The following is a 20138-nucleotide window of genomic DNA, read 5'->3' on the forward strand; positions in this document are numbered from 1 at the left end:
AATAAACTTATGCCAGTTGCCATGGTGATGGTGTTTATCACAACAACAGAAAGGTTCCTGATACAAAAGTTGGTACTGAGAATGGAGTGTTGTCGTAAAGAACCTAAGCATGTCTTTTGGAGGAATGTAGAAAGACTTTGGGACATTGAACTACAGAAGTTGTTGCATGGTGTGAGTAGAGCTTAGTAGACCATCACTGAAGCCTGGAAGACTGTAGTGCTGAGAGCCACTCAGACTGTGGGAACCTTGCCAAGGAGAACTGCCTACATGGAGTGGATCCAGCCCAAGAAAGAGCTGTTTCGTAGACAGCAAAGCTGGATGGGCGGAGCCTTTGGTGACAGAAATAGAACTACAGAACTTGGTATCTGTCCTGTTGAGTTTGAACTTATTTTGGGCCAGCATTTCTTTATTATGCTGTTAATCCCACTGGGTAAGAATGAGGCCACTATCATAATTCTCTACCCAGATTCAAAGCAAGTTGTATTAATTCCTGAAGAGGACAATGGACACTGGCCAGATCCACAGCCAGCCGGGATTCCCAGAGAATGGCCAGGAGTTACATTAGTTAGGGGCTTATAAAGGCACAGGGCTATGTATTTCCCACCTTCATCCAATCAGGGGCAATCATGCATCCTGATGTACTTCCTGCATATGTACCTCCCACCTACATGTGGTCAAGCACATCCTGTGCAGTTGGAGCAGCCAAGCTTGTTTACAGAAGCGAAAACACATGGCTTATTATCTTATGTGAGCAATAGCCCCAGGTTCCCAGGAAGTTATCTGTCCTTAGGCAACTAGGGCTTAGAGGTTAGAGACATTTTTGTTTTATGGATCTCTTAAGCACAGTAATTTGAAGTCAGAATTTAATTTTATCCCTCACAATGTCCCTACTCCTCTCTTTTGGGATGATAACGTATTCGCTGTACATATGTTGGAAGTGTGTAATTCGCTTTTTAATTTTACAGGGTGTTACGATTAGATTTCCTTGAGTCTTAGAAGAGACTTTGGACTTTTAAATTGTGTTGAGATTGTGAAAGACTTTAAAAGTTTGACTAAGCGTATTTCACATTGTGATCTGTCCACAAGCCGATGAGGACCAGGAACTGGACCATTAAGATTTGAATGAAAATGTCCCTGTCTTCGGGTTTCTGTTGCCGAGATAAACACCACAACCAAAGGCAACTTGGAGAGAAAAGGGTTTATTTCAGCTTAGTCAATTATCCAAAGAGGTCAGGGAAGAAACTCGAGGCAGGAACACGAGGCAGGAATGGATTCAGAGGCCATGAAAGAGTGCTGCTCACTGGCTTGCTCTCCATATCTTGCTCAATGTGCTTTCTTCTAGAACCCAGGACCACCAGCCTCGGGCTGGCATCACCCACAGAGCCGCTCCCTGACATATCAGTCTCTAATATGCACTGTAGACTTGCCTTCAGTCCTTTTCCCCAATGACTCTAGCTTTGTGACATAAAACTAACCAGCACAGTCCCTCAGGCATCTGAGCGCTTGGTCCAGTTTGGCAGTGCTATTAGGGGAGGTTTAGGTAGTCCAGCCTTGTTGGAGGAAATCTGTCATGGGGTGGGGATTTGAGAATAGAATGCCTCACATCTCACTTCCAGTTCTCTCTCTCAGCTTCCTGTCCCTGCAGCCATGCCTGTCACTGGCTGTTACGCTTCCTTGCCGTGATGGACTTTTACCCCTCTGGAACTGTAAGCCAAAGTAAACTCTTTCTAAAATAAGCTACTTTGGTCTTGGTCTTTTATTACAGCAACAGGAAAGTAATTAATATATGTACAACCAAGTCACCCAGCCTCCCAACTGAAACCCCAAGATTATTTATATACAGTAACAAAAGCTTCCCTTTTCTTTCAAAAAAGAAGACAGTATTAGTTTATCTTCTTTTCACAGTAATTCTGTGGTGATCTCCTCAGTCCCTTTCCTGTGCTAAAAAGGATATGATACAAACATGTTACTGTTTGTTACCGTGTGTGTGTGTGTGTGTGTGTGTGTGTGTGTGTGTGTGTGTGTGTGTGTACCAATGCAATATCAATTTTGTATGGTACTGAGGATCAAACCTATGGCCTCCCACATGGTAGGCAAGTACTCTACACAGAGCTAAAGCCCCAACCCCACAATTACTAATGTAATAAGTACTCTTCTCACAAAAATATAAAGTGATACGAAGTAGATGGTACCACTAGTATAACTTTAATAACGCTCTCAGACTGAGTTTCTATTAGCAGTCACTATCTTCTCCCAGACACCACCATCGTCCTTAGCCTTTCATATACAGAATTTGAGATAATGTCACACTTGGAAATTCCAAATTCCCAAACTACATCTTGCTTAAAATGCCTATTTTTAAGCAGAGAGGAACAGATTTCCAAGCTATTTCAAAGGATATTAACATTTATAGACAATGGCAGAATTTCTCACCAGAAAATTCATGTAAGAATCTTGATTCTCTCAGGACATGGGGTGGAGGGACTTCATAGGCTCACTGATCTGTTAGTAACTGAATTCCAGTGTGATAAAATACAAAATATTGACCGAGAATAAAAGAATCAGACAGCCACTCACATTCTGCAAGGCATCAAGAAAAGCGAACTCTGAGCCACGGTGTTTATTAAATAGCTATTAAATAGTTATTAAATAGCATTTATTAAATAGCTCACAGAATCAGAGAAACCAACACTGAATAATTGTGAAATGGCTTAATAAGGCGAGAACATATACACAGATGTATCACTATCCATGTCCAAATCCCTCACATAAACATAGTAAAGAGATGCCTTGGAACCTAAGAGAACCATTTAATTCAGTGGTGAAGCTAAAGCCATGTGTTTATAGCACACTTCTCATAACTACTGATGCAACACTAAATTCACAAGTGCATGGCATAAGGTGTAAACATAACCAGCAAAATCTACTCAACCCAGACTTTCACATCAGGGAAAAACATTCATAGGTTATAGACTCCATTGTATCTTTTTAAATTTTGTAATACTTATTATCTGTTTTCTTAATTACTTTTATCTGCGTGTATGGGAGTGTTGTGTGTATGTATGTAAGTATACCATGTGTGTCCCCAATACCCTTGAAGGCCAGAAGATGGCACTGAGTGCCCTGGCACTAGAGTTACAGATGGTTGTTGGCTACTACGTGTGTGCTTGGAGTTGAACCCGAGTCCTCTGGAAAAGCAATCAGTGCGTTTAGCTATTGATCCAATTCTACAAACCCCTTTAATATCTCTTTTAACTCAGTTAAAAAAAAATTGTATCAGAGTTTCAGAATTTTTGTACATATACTATTTTAACAAAAATGGCATTTCCTCCTCATGATATTTAATTATCTAATATTGTGGATAGGTATTAATGCTGATCTTTAAGAGTTATGGGATATAGGGAACTATGTCTATGCATTGATATTATTTTCTTACATAAGATCTTAATGTTATAACTCTTTTCTCTGCAGATAATTTAACAAGTCCATGTGCACAATGTTTGTAACATAACCAGGAGATGATTGTAGATTCTTAACATGTCTTCATTGTTCCGTTGTCTCCCTATAGTCGAGATGGAATACAGGGACTTACATTATAGCATAGGGTATGTAACACTCCCCAGCAATGGAATATGACAGATGGGCTCTGCCACTCAGTTTGGTACAACGAGGCATGGCTACCCCGGTTGTTCTGTGTCAGGCATTCTGCCAAGCAATAGCAGCTGGGAGAAAGAACATGTAGAAGTTTCTGCCCACCCCATCTTAATAAACCATAAATAATATATCGCCACAGTCATAGGTCCTTCCCTCAGGCTAGCTGAGAAGATCAGACCAGGGGGAAACTTCAAACAATAATGCCTCAGTCATTAAGACCGTATTGATAAGGCCATTGCACCATTGCAGCCTGAAGACACCAAGTGGACAGCATCTCTAGTTTAAAGACAGAGCTAATGTAGAGGGGTGGGTGCTTCTGAGGACTGTATGTTTAACTGGTTTAGTGTGGCTGGAGTGGCAGGTTGGTCTGAGGAAGTGGCAGTTGGAAGGTAGGTGTGGCAGAGATTTCCTGTTTGTAATAGAAATTAGTAAATTGCCATATGCTGTATATATTTAGTGAGGGCTGCCTCTGAAAACAAGCCTTATTTCAAGTAGTCCCCAAGTCCTGAGGCAAACTGCGCCCTTGGCCCTGTAACAGAGAGAAAGGAGAACAGCAAACAACCATGGCTATCAAAAACAGTGTGCCCTTGGAAACAGCCAGAAGGCAAACTGTTACTGGTAAGGTTACCACTGTTTGTCCCATAGTAGAAAAGTACCTGTGTGGGGCTGGGAATCTCGGAGCCCAACCACAGAATGCTCTGCTCTGCAGAATGCTCTGCTCTGCCGGGGTTCTTTCTCAGTCAGACACTCTAGCATGGCCGTCTCAGCGAGGTTTCCCCCAGTCATCTCCCACGGATCCTGTAAGCACCTGATTTGATGACGTTTTGCTGTCTATCTGCCACTTGCTATTTGTTCTTTTACGTTTGCTTACCACACATTTGGAGACTGAAAGCATGGTGCGGTGCTTTATCTTGGTTGCCAACTTGGCTAAATCTGGAAATAAAACCCAAGCACCTGAATACAGCATGAGGGGCTTTCTGGATTGAATGATCAGAAGTGGGAAGACCCACCCTAAATCTGGATCATTTGCAGTTGGCAGAACTACCCTAAATCTTGGCCAGACCTTCTGGTGGGAGTGACATAAAAGGCTACCGAAGAGGGAAGCTGTTGCCTTCTGCCTGCTTGCCCTCTCTCTCACTGGCCAGGTCATCTATCCTGTTTCTGAGACATTCCTTCACAGCAGTTAGAACTACTTCTTTAGGATTCCAGTGTAGACTGAAAACTGGCAGCTCTCTAGGACTTCCCTGGGGCTCCAGCACCAGATGGAGACTGCTGAGACATCCGTATCAAGGGTGTATGTGTGTATGTATATTATATCCAGCCTATCGAGTCTTTTCCTCTAAACAGCTCTGATACACATAGCTCCAGTGTGCATTCTCTGAGCCTATGCCTACTTTCCTATCCCCTTCAGCCTTAGAACCTCCAGTCTTCAGCAGGATATGAGGTATGGTTGTTTTTTGAGACAAGGTTTCATATAGCCCAGGATGGCCTCAAACTCATGATCCTCATGTTGTAGTCTCTCAAATCCCACCTTACTTGATTAGGACATAGGATGTCTTCATCCACTGCTTGCTGCTATAGAAAAAAGTGCCTGAGGTTGAGTAATGTAATTGTGTCTATTAATATTTAAGTTAGTATACAAAATAATGGATTATTTTTCACTATACTTTTATTTATTGACAAACTCCTGTATCAAGGGCTGACTTTCAATAAATTCGTTATGACATTTACACACAGAGATTTATACACCCGACACCCCCCCCCCCAACTGTTCTTCATATGTCTTCTTCTCAATTCCTTATAGTTTTGGAAGCTGGGAAGATGATGAGCAAGACTCCAGGATATTAAATTATGTGGCGAGAGATGCTTCTTAATACCAAGTTAGCATCGCCATGCTTCATCCCAGGTAGGAAGGAACAAGGAGGAAAAGGAGATGGGCTTCCTGGGTCACACCTTTCATAAGTACCTCTGATCTTATTCACAGGGACAGATCCGTCATGACACAATCACTTCCCACTGTCGCGCTAGCCACTGTTCAAGTTTGGCTTCTGTTGCTCTGATAAGATACTAACCAAAACTAACACGGGGGAGAAAGGGCTGTATTTGGTTTTGTCTTGCCTGTCACAACCCATTATTAAGGGAGACCAAGACAGGAAATCAAGGCAGGAGCTGACCCAGAGACCATCAGGGAATGCTAACTACTGGCTCACTCCCCATTACTGGGTCAACTTGCCTTCTTCTACAACTTAGGACCACTTGCCTAGGGTTGGCATGTCCATGGTGGAATGGGACCTTTCATATCGAATCAACAAAATCCCCACTGGCATGCCCACAGATCAGTTTGATAGAAACTGTTCCCAAATTGAGGTCCCCTTTTCCTAGGTGACTCTAGTTTGTGTCAAGTTGACAAAAAGTCTAATGACCACAGAGATTAAGTCACAACGGTGATTTCAGAGGGGGCACAAAACATTTAAATCAAATTACTAGTTTTTATAATGTGTACTGGTTACTTTTCTCGTTGCTCTCACCAAATACTTAAGAAGAAACCACTTAAGGGAGGTCTCCTTATGGCTTGAGGTCATAAAGTCTGTTGTGGCAGGGAGGCCTTGGCTGCTAAGCCCGAGGTAAACTTACAGCTAGGACAGCTTACTGCATGGTTCAGATCAGGAAGAGAGAAGATGGAGGGGTGGCCATAAACCTCAACAGAGCTCCTGTGCTCTGTTCTCCCCTGTTAATTCCACCTTCCAAAGCTTCTATAGCTTCAGAATACAGCTAACAGCTGGTGGTCTAGTGTGTACAGTAGCAAACCATCCACAGAAATAGAAAAGCCAAGATCTGGGGCTGCAATCAGTGGCTGTGTTTGCTTCCTACATCCCAAGCCTTAGTTCTCACACAGCCCAGGCTGACCCTGCAAGCTGCTTAGTAAGCAAGGGTGCTCTTGCACTGTAGATTCTTCTACTTACATCTCTCACTTGCTGGGATAACAGAGGTGTGTGTGTGTGTGTGTGTGTGTGTGTGTGTGTGTGTGTGTGTGTGTGTGTGTGCATGAGCCACCAGGCCCAACCCTCTCTGTGTAAACAAAATCCGCAAAGCATATAGCTGAACAACCTTTAAGAGATCAATGTCAGTTTTTAGAGGACCATTGTTGACTTTGTCTGTCCTAACATTTTGCAAAACCGTCATTAGTTCCTTCGGCAAACCTCAACTGCTCAGCATCCAAGCTGGAAACAGAGATTTCTTCATCCATTAATAGATTAGTCCAACTTCTCCAGGCAGGAACTGTCTAGACCATTTATCATTTTTCACCACAGGATGTGGAAATTTACACTGTGTCTTTGTTTCCTTTTTAGTATCCTATCTTAAAACAGTGTGCTTATCTTAATGAAAAGAATGACGAGGGCTGGAAGATGGTCCAGGCGGCTTGGCGCACTTTCGGATGACTGGAGTTAGTGTCCAACACCCACAGTGGGCAGGTTCACAGCTTCCTGTAAGTTTTGCTCCAGGGAATCCAATGCCTTCTTTTGGCCTCCAAGGTATCTGCACTGGTATTCACAAGTACATACGTGCACACACACACAAGTTTTATAAAAAAAAAAAAAAAAAAAAAAAAAAAAAAATTCGCCTGGAGTGGTGGCATATGTTTTTAATTATAACACTCAGGAGTCAGAAGGATCAATGCATTCAACATCAGCGTGGTCTATATAAGGAGTTCCAGGTCAACCAGAGATACACAGTGAGACTCTGTCTCAAAAAGTAATCTAAAAAATATCTTTAAAAACAACATGGGTGTGGTAGCACACATCTTTAATCCCAGTACTCTAGAAGCAGAGGCAGGCAGATCTCTGTAAGTTTGAGGCCAGCCTGATTTATAGAGTGAGTTCCAGTCCATCCAGGGCTATATGGAGAGATCTTGTCTCAGAAAACAAAAACAAACAAAGGAGCTGAAAAATTATTGTATACACCTTTAACCCCAGCATTTGGGAGGCAGGGGGATCTCCAGGTTTGAGGCCAGCCTGGTCTACATAGTAAGTTCCAGGACAGCCAGGGCTACACAGAGAAACCCTGTCTCAGAAAAAAAAAAAAGTAATAAAAATAACAATGAGGAAAGCTGGGCACAATACTGGTCTTCAGACTTAGTATTTAGGAAACTGACACGGAGGGTCAGGAGTTCAAGGCTATCCTTAGCTAGATAAAGTTCAAGGGCAGCCTGGACTATTGAGACCATGCCAACCTCTCCTCTCCCCCAAAACCAAAACAAGGAACAACTCATTTCCCCCTCCAAACTAAGTTGAAAATGTATAAATGTTACACCCTGTAGGAAAAACCAGCAAAAAGGGGAAAGTGCACTGAGGCTACTAGCATCTGCTTCCTGACTGTGGATGTCAAGAAACCTGGCGTCTCAGCTGCTGCCAGCTAACTTCCCAGCGTCTTTACCACGATGGACTGCGTGGCCTTGAACTGAACTGAAATAGGAGTTTCTCCCCCAGTGGCTTTGGTCAGGGTATTTTGTCACTAGAAGAGCAAAAGTCAGCAAAGCAGCAGCAGACAAGGACACATCTATTAAGACTGAGTTCACAGAAGGAAATCTCACAAGTGGGAACATCAGCCCTTCCGTTGTGACAGACCACTAGGATCATGTGTGGTACAGCGTTTAACCCTCCCAACTAATAAAGCATATGAAGGTAGTTTTGAAAGACTTGTACCTGTGAAATCTGTTATTATTAGGATTCAACTCTCATGCTTGAAAACTTGGGTTCAACCTTCCACACAAATTAAAAAAAAAAAACTATTTAATATTTGAGACAAGGTCTCCCTGTGAGCCCTAACTGACCTGGAACTCAGTAATGTAGACTAGGCTGGCCTTGAACTCTTAGAGCTCCACCTGCCTCTGCCTCCTGAATGCTGGGATTAAAGGCAGGCACCATTACTGCCCAGCAGTTATATTCTTAACAATGCCCATAGCGTGGCACCTAGTGGCTCATAACAGTTAACCCAGCACTCTGGAGACAAGAGCAGGAAGAGTGTAATGTAAGTTCCAGCTCCACAACAGGGCTGTGCCTCAAAAGAACAAAAAAGGAAAAAAAAAATACTGAAAGTAATTAAAGAAAATATCAAACAACTGTTTGGTTTTAAAACGCTCCAGCCTACCGAAAAAGAAGACACGGGTCATCTCCATTAGGTTTTTGTGGCTGTGATAAACATCATGACACAAAGCACCTTGGAGAGGAAAGGGTTTATTTCAGCTTGAAGTTGTAGGCCATCATGATAAACAGGTCAAGAATTTAGGGCAGAAACCTGGAGATAGGAGCTGATGCAGAGGCCATGGAGGGACTCTGCTTACTGGCTCACTCCCATGGCTTTCTTCGCTATCTCAGTATGCATCCTACGCCCACTTGACTAGGGATGGCATGACCCACACGCAGGTCTAGGACCCTTCCACATCAGTCATTAATCAGGGAAACACCCACACAAACTTGTCTACCTGGCCAATCTAATGGAGGCATTCTCTCCACAACGACTCCTCTTCCAGATAACTCTAGCTTATGTCAAGTTTACAAAATGTAGCCAGGACGGAGGTGGAGGGATGGAGAGATAGGGCTGACTCTGGCAGGAGTTAGGAGAGAATATGCTCAAAATGCATTGTATGGCATTTTCAAATAATTAAAATGTTATACTGAAAAAGGAAAAAGTGCCAATTTTAAAAAAATAGGTGCAGGAAAAGTAAAAGTATGGCAAAATCTTGATGACTGTTAAACACTATACTCATGATTGAAAATTTTCCTAGGAATTCAAAATGGAGAGGCAGATAGTGAAACTGTCGGGGACGGTATTGTTCAGGACAAAAAATGGCAAACACAATTTGTCCTTTCTTGGGGCCTGTATTCTTGTCGCCTTCTCCTCCTCCTTCTCCTTCTCCTCCTCCTCCTCCTTCTCCTCCTCCTCCTTCTCCTTCTTCTTGTTTTCTCCTTCTCCTCCTCTTCCTCCTTCTCCCTCCTTCTTTACTTATGAAGAACAAATTCAATATCTGAATTAAACAAGCCAGGCTAGCTTCTCAGGATATTTGTTTGAGGCTGGGCTAACTATCTTGAAAAGCTAAATTCATCTGTGTAAATGTATTTGTTGCAACTTTTATTTTGCTTGAGCTATACTAAAATAACATACAGGAACCTTGTGCAAACATTCACAGGAACTATCATGGACCATGAAAACTAAGAAATGCTACAGCAAAGAAACAAAAGAGGAAAACTGAATTCAGACAGCCCAGATTTGACATTGACACTTCTCAGCTAGGACACACTGGCTTAATTAACCTCTATGAATACCCCTGTTGAGCAAAATATATTTGCATAAACTGCAGGAAGCGCTTTGCCAACCCTAATTCATCCATCATACCAAGATGAAACTGCAAAGTGAGTGTGACCCACACATCTGTAATCCTAGAACTTGGGGTGTGGGAGGAGGACCATGGGCTTGAGGCTAGCCCGGGGTATATCACAGATACATCTCAAAAATAAGTAAATGAGTGAAGAAAGAATACATAGCCTAGCTGGCAGAATATGGCTCATGCACGGAAGGAGGGGTGGAGAAATAAGAATGGCCACTCTGACATCAGTGAGGTGGTCTTGGGAATATAGTAGTGACTCCACAGGCACATCTGTGGTGTGAGCTTCAGGAAGCATGCTCGTCAGGCCCTCACAAAGGTCTGGAAATTTGCCACAAAGGAGATGGAAGCTTCAGATGTGTGTATTGATAACAGGTGTGACAAAGCTGTTTGGGTCAAAGAATGTGAACCTGCTTCTGAGAGCGTTTGCCTCACAAACATGGTGGTGATGATTCAGCAAAGAAGCTCTGTGCTTCAGTGACCTATGTACCTGTCCCCATGTTCAAAACTGGACAGTCAATGGCGTGAGAGCTGCTCAGTGCCAAATAAAACCACAAAATACCAAACAACAATGGCAAAACGAAGCCAACCTCCCCCCCAATGAATGTTGGAAAGGTGACAGATTTTTCATTTTATACAAGTAAAGAATTATTTGCATTGATATTTTAAAAATCTTTTAGATTCACTTATGTATGTATGTGCACCACATGTATTCCTGGTGCCTGTGGAAGCCAGAAGAGGGTGCCAGACTTGTAGAAGTGGAGATAGATACTGATGATTGGAGACACTGATGATTGGAGACACTGATAATTGGAGATAGATACTGATGATTGGCAGCCACTATGCCAGTGCAAGGACCATACCAAGGTCCCCTGCAAGAGCAGCAAATTCTCTTAACCACGCAACATACTGTCCAGACCCCACAGTCATTTTTAAAATAAAATCATGTAGTCAGACACAAAATTACCATTAAAATAAAATTACTCACTTTGCTGGCTCATTCTTTTCTTGTTTGTTCTGGTCTCCAGTAACCCAGGCTGGCCTGGTACTCACTGTGTAGCCAAGGATGGCCTTGGACTTCTGACCCTCCTGCCTCTGTCTCCCAGGTGTTAGAATTATTAATTATAATGATAGAAGTCCCTTATTCTTAATATAGCCAGTCAGTTTCTTTATTGATTTTTTTTTTTTTTTTTTTTTTTTTTTTGAGTCAGTCCTGGAACTCACTTTGCAGCCCAGGCTGAGATTATAGGGAGCCTCCTGCTTCTGCCTCCTAAGTGCTGGGATCTAAGATGCACACCACCACATCTGGCTTTTTTCTTTCTCTTTCTTTCTGACTTTAATTTCAGCACAAAATACAGCTTTATGTCTTAAAAAATTTGTAGGTAAACCGAGGACCACACTGAGAAGCCCTAGGTCATGTTAACTATTGTTTGGACTGCTATGTGTTGTAATTTAAGAAAAGCAGCATGCGAAAGAAAGACACCATGCAACGGCGATCAAGCAGAGGGTTTTTTTGTTTTAAATTAGGGAAAGGGATCATAAAAAGAGGAAAGGGAAGGGGGGAGACCAGCTTCTGAGACAGGAGCAGCAGGAGAGAGGAAAGGGGGGAAGAGGAGAGGGGGAATAGACAGGAGAGAAAGAGAACGGGAGGCAGGCAGGGCCCTTTTACAAGGGAACGTAGTGAATGTGCACAGGTGGTGCTCTTAGTGGCTGCAGCTGAGGGCGTGTCCTGTCAGAACCCCAAGGCCAGGCCAGTACAGATGCCTGAATACTAACACTTTGAGTAGTATTTTATAATTCAATTTGAAGCAAATACTAGTTGGTGCTCAGACTTCTAAGAAATTGTTTACTTAGTTAACCATAGAAGAAGTTGTTTTTACAACATAATTCTGTCATGAAAAGAAAACATAAACTTTTTACATCCCCGTCTTGGAGAAAGAGGCCACAGGCAGGACTCTGGCCATTTCTAAAGATATTCATTTATGGCCGGGAATGCTAGCCTAATGGGTAAAGACACTTGCTGTCAGTCCTGATGACCAGAGTTAGATCCCTGGAACCTACACGGTAGAAGAAAAGACCCAAATCTCCACGTGCACCCCACCCACTCCCGCACGTAAATAACTGTAAGAGGCTGGAGAGAAGGCTCAGCAGCTCAGAATACACACTTCAGCACCCACTTAGGTGGAGTTTTTCATCGGGACTGCTCCTCAGCTCTGTCCCACCAACAGCTTCCCTGATAACGATCTGCTGATAGCTTGGGCTTCTCTCTAGCCAGCTCTTACACTTAAATTAACCCATTCCTAGTAATGTTGCCCCAAGGCTCATTGACCTCATATATGAACTCCCCATGCTCCATCTTCTGCATCTGGCTCGTGATCCCTCAGACTCCGCCCTTCTTCCAGGCGCCCTCCTGGTCTGGCTCTCCTGCCCAGTCTGTTCCTGCCCAACTATAGGAGTCTGCTCTTCATTAACCAACGAGAGTAATACATATTTACAGTGTACAAAGATAGCTTCACAGCAACCACTGTAGCAAACTCACAGCGCCCGCTAACTCCAGACGCTCTGGCACCCTCTTTTAGCCTCCCTGGGCACCAGACACATACGGTGCACATGAACTCAGTCAGGTGTACACCTACACATAAATTAAATAATTAAATATTTTTGTTTTAAAAAATCAATCTCTTTACAATGTAAAAGGAAAATTTCATTTACTTAATTGATGACTTTAAAAACTACCAAGTATCTTGGAGATAAATGGAAAGTCAGCAAGAACTATGTGTTCTGTTGCTAACATATCTTCACCAGCGAAATGATGCAACCAGCTGACAAAGGCAGCACTGGCTTCTTTTTTAATTATGTTTTTATTGACTCTTTGAGAATTTCATAGAATGTATTTTGATCATATTCACCCCCTACTTCTCCACATCCATCATCTCTACCCCCAGCTCCCTACTTACCTGACACAATAGCTGTTCCTTCTTTCCATCTCTCTTTAAACGTCCACAGAGCCCAGCTTGTGTTGCCCATTTAGTCCTGGGAACAGGGATTGTCCTGGAGTGTGTTGAACCTACCAAGGGTCACACCATTAGAAAACGATTGTAATGGACTCCCAGACCTCAGCACAACCATTTCCATATTATAGGCACCATTCTGACCTTAAAACCCAGCATGCAGGCCCCAACACCTGCCAAGATGGGAACAAAGATCTAATCCATTAAAGACCTAGTCCAAAGTTCCAGGACCCAGGAAAGTCCCTAAGTGACTACCCTTACTTTTTAGCTTCTGTGGTTCTGCTTCTTGAGATGTCCACCAGGATATGGTTTTTTGTTTGTTTGTTTGTTTGTTTGTTTGTTTTCATAAAAGACAAAGAGCAGGAGGATTGGGGCTGCATGATTTTGGCAAGTTCCCAGTTCAAATACTTTCTTTTTATTTGTTTGTTTTTGTTTTTTGAGGCAGGGTTTCCCTGTGGCTTTGGAGCCTGTCCTGGAACTTGCTCTCTAGACCAGGCTGGTCTCAAACTCACAGAGATCCACCTGCCTCTGCCTCCTGAGTGCTGGGATTAAAGGCGTGCGCCACCACCACTGTCCGGTCAAATAAAGACTTTCTGTTAGGCTTTAAGATTGTTTATATGTATTCTCTGGTGAGCTTACCTTGCAAAACTTTATTTCTGAACACTTACTTGTAGAAAATTTACAAATAGTTGAATAAAGTACTAGCAAGTTTTATGTCAGCTCGACACAATCTATAGTCACTGAAAAGAAGGGTAATAGGGGCAAAGATAACTAAAATTCATTAAGTATAGGTATGAAAGTGTCAAAAAAACTTTCAAAGTGATTTTAATTGGCTCAAATTTCATTTGGGGAAGCAATAACATCAGAAACTTAAATAATTCTTTTTTAAAAATTATTTGCACCACTGGAGTGGAATCAAGGGCTGCATGCTTGCTTGGAAGGGCACAACCACAGAACTATATCCCTACCCTTAGCCAGATCTGCTTAAGTGATGATCTGGTTTAATACTGAAACTTGGTTCATACATGGGTTGGTGTGCTTATGATAATTATTATCTGTCATGCCATAATTTGTACTGTCTATTAAGTAATATACAAATGTTTAGAGTAATTTGAAGAGTCAACAGCATGCCTGACTAGTGTTGTATCTGGAGTGAGTTGTATTGGGGGGGGGGGCAGACTGCCAAGCATGGCTCCTCAAGCCATATATATGCACAACTGTGGCAGTTACCTTGCTGACTCAGTATTTCTGCAACCACAAACGGTATACACACTTTTGTAAAGATGCTCGGTATTATCAGGAAACTGTGTGTATGCCTGAGACCACAACTAGAACCTTATACATGTTAGACAAGTGCGGATGCTGCCCTAACTAAGCCACAGGGTGGGCATCAGGAAATTAGCAGTCTGTGTCAAGCCCGCAGACCCCATTCAAAGGTCCACAACTGTCTCAATACTAACTTGATTGTGAAAGAATCCATCCAGTTCTGAAGCATGGAGTACAAGTCTCTACTGTACCTAGCCACTTGGGATTACCTGTCAGCCTCTTTGGACTTTGGCACTTATTTTGTCAAATGGCTTTCAATTTCTGTTTGTCTCGTGTTTTCCGTCTTTGGTAAGAATGTTGCAACCTCATCACACTCTATGTAGTTTATAATTTCCTTCTCTCTCTCTCTTTCTCTCTCTCTCTCTCTCTGCTTTTTTTTTTTTTTTTTGAGACAGACAGAGTCTCTCTACATATCCCTGGCTGTTCTGGAACTCACTATGTAGACCAAGCTTGCCTCAAACTCACAGAAATCCACCTGCCTGAGCCTTCATAATGCTAGGAGTAAAGATGTAAGCCACCATTCTCAGTGGTAGTTTATAATCCACTTTGTTCCATTATTCTTACTATGAATTTGGATTCCATAACTAGGGTACCACCTGTCAGTTTTTATACTGTGAAATTTTATTTTTTTTTCTCTGTAATTACTAAATGGTTTTATGGTTTGGTTTCTTTTTCTTTTGCCTCAAGATAGGGTCTCAGAATGTAGCCCTGGTTTGGAACTCACTCACTATGTAGACCATACTGGTCGCTAACTCACAGAGATCTGCTTCCTGCATGCTCGGGTTAAAGGCAACGGCCACTACACCCTGAAATATGTTTTCGAGTAAAGATACTTTGAAGCTTTCTTCTTCTTTTCTTTTCTTTTCTTTTCTCATTTCTTGGCTGTTTTGAGACAGGGTTTCCTTGTGAAGTCCCTTCTGCCCTGGAACTTGCTTTGTAGACCAGGCTGACCTCAAACTCACAGAGATCCTCCTACCTCCTACTCTGCCTGCTGAGTGCTGGGATTAAAGGCTTGTGCCATCATGCCTGTGGAAACTTTTTTTCACGTGCTATTTCTCATCAGACATTCTCTAGGACCCCTTATCTGTTTTATAACATTGTCCTAGTTAGCTTGAATTGTCAACTTGACACACATGAGAGGAAAGGCTGAATTAAGGAATCTCGAGATCATATTATTACGGGCATATCTGTAGATTATGTCTTGATTAGTAATTGATGCACATGGGTGTGTGTAGTCTACTTTGGGCAGCCCCATCAGGCAGGTAGTCCTGGGCTCTATATGAGAGCTAGTTAAGCAGGACTCGGTGATGCCTTTCCTTAATCTCAGCACTAGGGAAGAAGATGAGGTGTATCTGTCTCTTTGAGCTTGAGGGGTTGCATAGTGAGACTGTCTCAGAAGGAAAGAGAGGAAGGGAGGGAGGGAGGAGGGATGGAGAGAGGGAGGAGGGAGGGAAAGAGGGAGGAAAGAAGTGTTAATCCCACTGATCTAGAATAAGACCACAACCACAGTTTAGAGCCAAATTTGAAGCAAGCTTTAATTAAATACTGGCCATGAGGATGGGCTCTGGCCAGTCCATACCCAAGTTCCTGGGAAATGGCCCCAAGTCACAGTTTGCAGCAGCTTGAGAAGGAAACTCCACAATCCATTGCATTTCCCATCAGAGCCAATCAAGGTCGAGCATACATCTTGACATACCTCCAGCTTACATCCAGTGAGGGGCAAGCATATATCCTGATGTATTTCCTGCCTATGATCCATCCGCCTTCAATGCAATCAAGCACATCTGGTGCAGATGTGTCAAACAAACTTGTTTGGGGGGGTGAAAACATGTGACTTGTTATCTCCCTTAAACAGCCTCCAGCACATCAGGAACTGTCTGTCCTTGGGCAAGGGGCTTGCAGATCAGAGGCATTTTTTGTTTCATGGATCTCTAAGACATAGTAATTAAAACTTAAAATGTAACTTTGGCTCTCATGGAAGGAAGAAAGGAAGGGAGAGAGGGATAAAGGAAGAAGAAAGAAGGTAAGGAAGGAAGGGAGAGGAAAGAAATAATGAAAGGAAGAATGGAGGAAGGGAGGGAGGAAGGGAGGGAGGGAAAAAGGAAGGAAGAAGGAAAAGCAAGCAAGCTAGCTACCTAAGCACGAGTATGGCAATAAGCAAGTCACTAACAGCATTCCTGCGTGGCGTAATCCTGTGCTTGCCTCTGGTTCTGTCAAGATGGAATGTGACCTGGAAGTGTAAGCCAAACAAACCCTTTCTTTCCCAAGTTGCTTTTCATGAGCATGGTTTATCACAACAACAGAAAAGTAAGTAGAACCCATTTCATCTACTGCATCCTATGTTTTTACTGCTATGCATCACTAGCATGCCTCAAAGGTCCCAGATGTGTATGAGTTTGCTGTAGCATCTTTCCCTCATCCTCCCTTGCACTCCTACTTCTTCAGAGTTGCATCAGCTACATGTCAGCCCCATGGTCTCAGGGTAGACCATCTTCCTCCTTACATCAGGTCAGTGGCCTTCCTTTCCCCCAGATACATAAAAACAAAAGTGAACTCATTGCCCAGCATAGCTATTGTAGTTCATAGCACCTCACCTATAAAATGAGAGGGGAGGGTCTAAATTAGCTCAAAGATAATGGCTAACTCTGAAATCCCATGTCATGGAGAGGGGGGAGCATTTTATCTCATAAAGACAGAGTTTTAAATACATGTGTCAGTAAATTATAAAATACTTTATATGGAAAAATCTCCAACGAGGGCAAGAGGAACTAGCCAGAAATGAGATTTAATCATAAGACACCCTCAGGACTCTAAGAGGAAGGTGTGGCTTTCCCTCCACAGGTACTGTATCTGAGTACTAGGCTCTGAGTCCAGTAACTAATTAGCATTTGAACTAGGCTGCCGGGATTCCCCCAGCAGGTAATTTCCCAGAGCCTTTCTTTCCCCGTGTCTAGCCAATCAGAAGACTGCACTCCAAAGTACACGTGACACCCGGTGGGCACAGTCCTTCTGCGATCGATCCGGACTACCTCTACAGCTTCCTTCTTTCCACTCAGCCTGGCAGTTCCAAATTGTCTTCAAGTTTTTCTAGGCCTTAAACCAACCATGTTGCCTTCCATGGGTGTTAAACTGGAGAAAATTGGCAAATGAGTCAAGAAGGGTGGAGTATATACCTTCGGTCTCAGTACTGGGAGGATGAAGGCTGAAAATTTACCATACTGAGGAAAGTCTGGGCTGCATAGTAAGACACTGTGTCAAAGAAAGGGAGGGTCACATATGAAATGGGATTCAAACTTTATTTAATTCTTTTAATTATTACATGTATTTAATTATTACATGCATACAGGCGTACATGTGTACGCAGGGATGAGGGTCAGAGGACAAGTCTTGAGAACCAATTTTCTCCTTTTACCTTGTGGGTCCTGGGACATCTAACTCATGTGGTCAGGTTTGGGTAACCTTTGCCACTGAAGCATATTTCTGGTTCTATTTATTTATTTACTCACGTTCCTCTGTTTATGTATGTTTAGGTGTGCACAAAATTGTGTGTGTGTGTGTGTGTGTGTGTGTGTGTGTGTGTATGTGTAGGCCTGAGTACACCTGGGCTGTAGTTCTTCATTCAGTGCTGTATGTTTTCCTTATTTGCTTATACAGCTCCTTTTCTCCAGCCTAGAGCTTGCCGACCTAGCTGGCTGGCTGGCTGATCCCTGAGCCTTAGGGTCCAATTTGTCTCTGTCCCCTCAGCACCAGGATTACAAGCATGGTGACACCATACCAGACTTAACTAAACAAAAACAAAAACAAAAACAAAAACAAAAACAAAACATGGCACTCAGCGATCAAACTCTGGGCCCTGTGCTTGCAAGGCAAGCACTTTACCAACTAAGCTATGTCTCCTGGACCCTGGTTTACTCTTTCCAAGAACTTTCTAGTTCTGTGTGGCTATTGCGAGGAGGTAGTGGGAGTGACCAACTGCTGCTGAAGTTTCAGTTGTGCAAGATAAATAAACTGGCTGGGCATTGGTGGCGCACGCCTTTAGTCCCAGCACTCGGGAGGCAGAGGAAGGAGGATCTCTGTGAGTTCGAGGTCAGCCTGGTCTACAGAGCTAGTTCCAGGACAGGCTCCAAAGCAATACAGAGAAACCCTGTCTCAAAAACCAAAACAAAAAAGATAACTATCTGTAGAGATATGCAGTATAACATCCTATAGTCAACGATATTGTAGAGTTAAAAATTTGTTCAGAGAGTAGAATACATATTAAATGCTCTTCTAATAATAAAATACAATTTTCAAAAAATATTAAATTTGAGAGTTAGGTATGGTGGCACAGGCCTGCAATCCCGGCCCGGGAGAGGTAGATGAAGGGCCATCTTTGGTTATGTAGTGAGCTTGAGGCCAGCCTGGACACCCTGCCTTAATAAGCAGAGTAAGACAAAGCTAAGGGAAGAGGAGAAAGGAACTGAGCACGGCAGGGTAGAGATGCATGCATCACCTCCATTATTTTTCCAGTTACTGTGTGGGACTGATATATTATCATCGCCAGCAGCAATTAGGAATAAAGCAATTAGGACCCAATCTCCTAAAGTTTCCATCACCTCAGGACACCAGAGGCTGGAGAACAAGCCTTTAACACATGGGCTCCAGGTAGTCTTTTTAGATCCAAAGTGTAGCAGGACTTTCTTGTTAAATCCAGTAAGACCACTCTTTTGGGAGCTAGAGAGATGGTCGAAGTAGTAAGAGTGCATTCTGCTTTTCTAGAGGACCTGAATTTATTTCCAAGCACCTGTGTTGAGTGGCTCACAGTTGCCTACTCTGCCTCCAGGAGATCCAATGCCCTCTGCTGCGGAATATTAGTTGAAGATGTGGAACATTTGTTTATGCTGTGGAACATTTGTTTAATGATGCAAAGATGTGTTTCGTCCTTTTATATTGCATGTGCTTAACTCTGTGAAGCTGTGTTACTTTGTCTAAAACACCTGAAGGTCTAATAAAGTGCTGAAAGGTCAATAGCTAGGTAGGAGAGAAAAATAGGCGGGGCTGCCAGCCAAAGAGAATAAATAGGAGAAGGGGAAGAGCGAGAAAAAGGGAACGTGTTCTTAATTATTAACCCGCTTCTATTAAACTATGTATTGCCACGAGGCTGGGGCTTACCTGTAATCTGGCATGTTACTCCTTCCACAGCTATATGGCGTCTCTTTCGGAGTCAATCTTGTTATACGTATATTCCGACTCTAGTTTAAGTATTGTGTTTATACAGCTCATTTTTAAATGTATAATATATAATTAAATACAGATTATATATAGTCACCTATAACAGTCAAAACTTATAGTGGATGTTAGTTAGGTTTTCTAGATATATAGAAGTATACTTCAAATGGAGAAGTATTCTTCAAAACCTTTCAAAGACCTTACAGAGACTCTGGCTACAGGAAAGAGAGGAGGACGTCAGGGGCCAGCCGTCCAGCCATACAACCAGCAACAGAGTAAGAAGGAAGGAAAGGTGTACAGAATAGAGAAAGATAAAAGCCCAGTGGCAAAAGGTAGATGGGACAGTTTAAGAAAAGCTGGCTAGAAGTAAGCCAAGCCTTATTAGGGTGGGCATTCGTGAGTGAGAAAAAGTCTCTGTGCATTTAATTGGGAACGAGGTGTCAGGCCCCCAAAGAGCAAAGAGTTGGGGAGGAGGAACAACACAAAACCCAACAACTACAGCCCTCTTCTGAACTCTGTGGCCACCTGCTCACACATGGCATGCTTGCACAGAGACA

The sequence above is a fragment of the Phodopus roborovskii genome, unplaced genomic scaffold (genome assembly GCF_943737965.1).
Source record: "Phodopus roborovskii unplaced genomic scaffold, PHOROB, whole genome shotgun sequence".
Taxonomy (NCBI): Eukaryota; Metazoa; Chordata; class Mammalia; order Rodentia; family Cricetidae; genus Phodopus; species Phodopus roborovskii.